Here is a 4706-nt window from a genome sequence, read left to right as displayed (position 1 = left end):
CAAGAAACCCCGGCAGTTCCCCTGACCTACATGCCTGAAGCTTTGCCGGCAGTTAGTACTATTCCCGGCACATAGATTTTTGCCGGCAGACTGACATTACAGGGCAGATAGAAGTATTCCCGGCAGTCGATGTGCCCTTAATTAAGTACACCGCCAACACAAAAAAATCCAGTTCAAGAAAATCCAGTTCAAGTATGTATACATGTAACATCACACATGTAGAGCTAAAGTTGCATCATAATATATCTCAACAATACATCATGTCTTCATACATACATCGATATACATTTGTAGGTTCAGAAGTCCAGTACCACATCACAACATACATAGGTATACACTAGCAGGTTGTGCACCGCGGCACGCCGCGCTCTGCTGATATATTTGTGAGTTGCCTTCCGAAAATTTGTGCAAACATTTGTGTGCTTTGTCTTTTCAATTTTTTATAGCACACAAGGGAAGAGAAAGAGAGACTTACTATGGAGTATTGTTTTATTTAGGATGATTGTCTTACATAACTTAAGACCTAGGTACTACGGCTACACTGGTCAGTAGATAGATTTACTTTCTGCTTGGTTTGTGATGAAGTGGAAAAGACAGAATCTAGTTTTCCTTTGCGTGTCCCAGGTGGTTTGTTGCTAGTGTAGATGATCTGCGTGTTGTTGCTGGAGAAGCGCCATTGACAATGGAGTAGCACCGATCGGAGAACTGTAGCAGATCTTCTCGAAAATACTTGCAGGGCAAGAGCTTGAACTTGAACCGGAGAACTGGATGCAAATCTTTCTCCAGGATACTTACAGGGCAAGAGCTTGTATTGCGCATCATCATAGTGAGCACGGCGTGGTTGTACTCGTTGATGACACTGTGGAGCAACTCATCCTTTATAGTGATCTGACATCGAAGAAAGATTTTTCCACCAAAAAATAAATTTCCTTCATACCTGCAGCAAAATACTTATCAACACAAGGGGCTGGCATCATATAAGAAAAGCAAATATGATAAGATCATGAGATTACCTCAGTCAGGAAAAATGCAGAGATCTTTATTCTCTTCATGCTTCTTTGCAACTTCCTTCCTCTGTTGCCTGATTAAAGTAAGGTGATCTGCGGTTACAAAAATGATAGGTAAATTTCATGATTGTCTGCCAGTTAATCAAGCAATGATGGTCCGATACTAAACAAAGATACAAAATGCCTACCATGGTGGTCATTCGATGAAATATATCATAACCTCATAAATAATCACAGTACAATAAAAATAAAAATGATTTGTTAGATAGAATGATGAAATAGAGGAAAATGTGTCATTTTCTATTTTTTAGTACTTCGGGAAGGACATATAGTATAACGTACCAGCAACTTCCTTGAATCTAACATGCTTATGTCATTTCATAATATGGGCTTGCACACAAGAATCAAATGGAAGCATGGTAGGCCGTTTCTTCTATCTAATTATAGTATGGACAAATAGTACAACAACAATTGAATGTGAGCTAGAGCATTTAAGCATATTTATGTACAGCAAGCTAAAACTGATCATTTCTTTAATAAAAATGAGGGTACAATAGTAAACAGAGTTTACAAACTATACTTGCACAAACACTCTGTAGAAGCAACACCCAAATAGTTCAGCCCATAGGAAAATGCTCATAATTCTCGAAATGTTACAGACTGAACCTCCCAAGGGACGATGCATGTAATTCAGGGATGGCTGGGGCCTGGGGTGTACCACACTGGGCAGTGAGAATGCACAGAATACAGTTTCATGTCGCCCATAATAAACCAAGATTAGATATCTCTATACCTAAATATAAAATTTAGATGAGCAAAGAGGAAAATTAAATACATGTAAAAGATAGTTATAGGGAAAAAGTCATAAATGATAGGATGCATTATCCATCGTACTTGAAGGACCCATTGAACTTGTCATGTTAAATGTAGATAAATTAATTAGATCATACTTCCAGGGAGGGGGGCAAACAACAAAATCATATTTGCAAACATCAGATATGACATGCAGTTTTACAAGCTCCCGGCCATCTTATATACGCAATGAAAGCAGCAAGACATCTCAGTATTTCAGAAACACCACAGGGCACAAGACGTGGCATTAAGTACTAAAGAACTGCATTTGAGAGAAAAATCTTTATGCTAGCTGACTCAAACTCAATTGACACAATGGCATGTGGCCACATTGTCATTTGCTAGTACCAGCTTATAGTTAAAACAAACTTTAGCAATGCATTTCTGAACAACCAAGAACAGCAGACCCACAAAAGCCCATATTCGGTCACATCTATTGGCTCCCTGTAAATGCAGAATTGCAAAGCTTCTAGTCAGAGCAAACTTGAGCCATGCATTTCTGAACAACCAAGAACAGCAGACTGACAAAAGTCCCTATTCAGTCACATCTATTGGCTCCCTGTATATGCAGAATTGCAAACAAAATATCTGAAAACAACTAGATTTATTATTTGTCCTAAGGCAACGACACCAGAATTAAAAGGGCTCTTTTCAATTCAGAAATTCTAAAGAGGACATATGAATTTGATTTTACCAAGAGGGGAAGAGAGACTAAAACAGAACATATTTAGTACATAGTTATCATGCAGTAAAACTCATCTGGACCATTCAGTTAGAGAGAATAGCCTCTTCAAATATTTAGTAGTACATATTTATCATGAAGCAAAACTATCCCTGCTGCTCCCCTCTCCCGCAAACCATTCAGAATAAACTTTATCCCTCATTCAGTTACTATTCGTACTTTCATTGGAAGCAGAACAGAGCCCTCATCCAGTTAATATTCGTGCATTCATAGGAAGCAAAACAGAGGAACAAATAGGTATAAGAGGGAGCAGCGTACGAACACATGCCAAGGAAATTTAAAGCAGAAGAATGGAGAGGTGGTGGGCGTCAGACCTGCAGGCTTGCCCACGATGGCAGAGGCACACCATAAGCAACGAGAGTTCAACGGCGGGGAGAGGGCACCGAAGGTCAGGCTCACCCCACCAGTGCAGCCGCCATGGTGAACGAACCTGCTGACGCCAAGGCCGACTGTGTGCTGTGGACGGAGGCAAGATCGCTATGCGGTTCATGGAGGTCGCCTCCGAACTCGCGGTTGACCTCCAGCAGCGGCGTGGATGGGGGATGCGAAGACAACGGTGTGGGTGGGGATGCGGAGGCGATGGCGTGGGCGATTACGGGATCTGTAGGGCGATGCTGGAAGGGGCGGTGTGGATGAAAGGATGGGGCGACGGCACTGGGCGGCGGCGTGGGTGAGGGGATCCGAGGCGACGACACTGGGAGGCGGCGGTGCTGCTTGTAGCTCGACGACGATGGGATGGTGAGTGCGGCGGCTGAGGGACTGGATGCGGGAAGGGGAAATAAGTTAGGGTTACGTGACGCTTCCAGTGCCTTCTTATCGTTTCGTGTCTCCCGCGGCTCCTCGCGCGCTTTCTGGGCCGAAATTTTCAGGCCCGCCAACGTGCATACCGGCAATGAATCAGCCCTTGTTTACTTTCCAGGGCAGATGGTCTGACGCAAAAAATGCCGGCAGATAGGCTGCCCTTAGAGGTTAATTATTGCCGGCAGATGTCACGCCCTACAGTTATTTTCCTGGCAGATAAATCTTTCCCGGCAGTGTAAGTGACCCGATTTCTTAACCTTTCTCGGCAGTTGATTGCCCCTAAAGTTTTGCCGTGGTGTAGTGACTGCGGTCCCACAAGGGAGCGAAAATGCAAGACGAAGCACGTTCCATTCGTTGAGCGACATGGAGGGTCTAGCATGCCGGGTGCAACGCAAACGCGACAAGAGTGATGTACACCGTCCGTTACGAACTTGCATGCTTTGAGTACTCCTTTTTTTAACACAGTACAGACGCAAGCGCTCATACGTGCGCGCATACACTCACCCCTATGAATGCACACACGCGCACACTACTCCTATGAGCACCTTCGAGAGACTGAGCCGCCATACCTCTATCCTACTCTCGGTGATGATGGTGTGCCTGCCATCTTGCAATATAGATCGTCCGATCTATATCTGACATATGGAAAAAAACTATGGCAATTTTGCAAAATGATACCCGCACCTCTATCGTTCATTCTTACCTCCCACAACTTCATTGTTGAGTAATTAAAAAAAGAAGCCTCTATAACAATATGGCATGATGGCTGCTGCCGACGTCGTCCATCCCCATGCCTCCGCTAAGTCTGGCCACCAATCAGCACCGCGCCTGTAACACCCCGCATGTAACTTGCCATATTTGTAACTCCGACTCTTGCCATTTCCGGCTATGTGTTTTGTGTTTTCCTCCGTTGTCGGGTTTTGTCTTTCGTTTTGTATTTTGTCTTGTCTTGCATTTTCATATCATATCATCATGTGCATTGCATTCGCATACGTGTTCGTCTCATGCATCCGAGCATTTTTCCCGTTGTCCGTTTTCCAATCCGGCGCTCCTATCTCCTCCGGTGCACCCCTCTAGCTTTCTTTCGTGTGCGTGTGTCAAACTTTCTCGGAATGGACCGAGGCTTGTCAAGTGGTATTAATATACCACCCGGAGACTACCGGTCAAGTTTCGTTCCATTCGGAGGTCGTTTGGTACTCCAACGGTTAACCGGGCCTCCGCAATGTCCATTTGAGTATCCAGCAAAAACCCCCTCCAAAACCAGCCCAAAGCCCACCAAACTCTCTTCCATGCTCTAGGTCGTT

The 4706-nt window shown here is 44.3% G+C and overlaps 1 long non-coding RNA gene across 2 annotated transcripts; it reads right to left on the bottom strand.

Moving 5' to 3' along the window:
• Positions 1-219: 219 nt before the first annotated feature.
• On the bottom strand, positions 220-3854 carry LOC109762891 (uncharacterized). Of its 2 annotated transcripts, XR_012202394.1 has the most exons (3): positions 2916-3393; positions 1014-1100; positions 220-937 (listed from the first exon to the last, which is right to left on the bottom strand). It is a non-coding gene; the product is annotated as an uncharacterized lncRNA (long non-coding RNA). The 2 variants fall into 2 exon arrangements; XR_002232793.4 differs by having other exon boundaries at positions 1014-3854.
• Positions 3855-4706: the final 852 nt, after the last annotated feature.

Source organism: Aegilops tauschii, chromosome 2, assembly GCF_002575655.3.
Source record: "Aegilops tauschii subsp. strangulata cultivar AL8/78 chromosome 2, Aet v6.0, whole genome shotgun sequence".
Classification (NCBI taxonomy): Eukaryota; Viridiplantae; Streptophyta; class Magnoliopsida; order Poales; family Poaceae; genus Aegilops; species Aegilops tauschii.
This window is presented reverse-complemented; position numbering and strand designations above follow the sequence as displayed.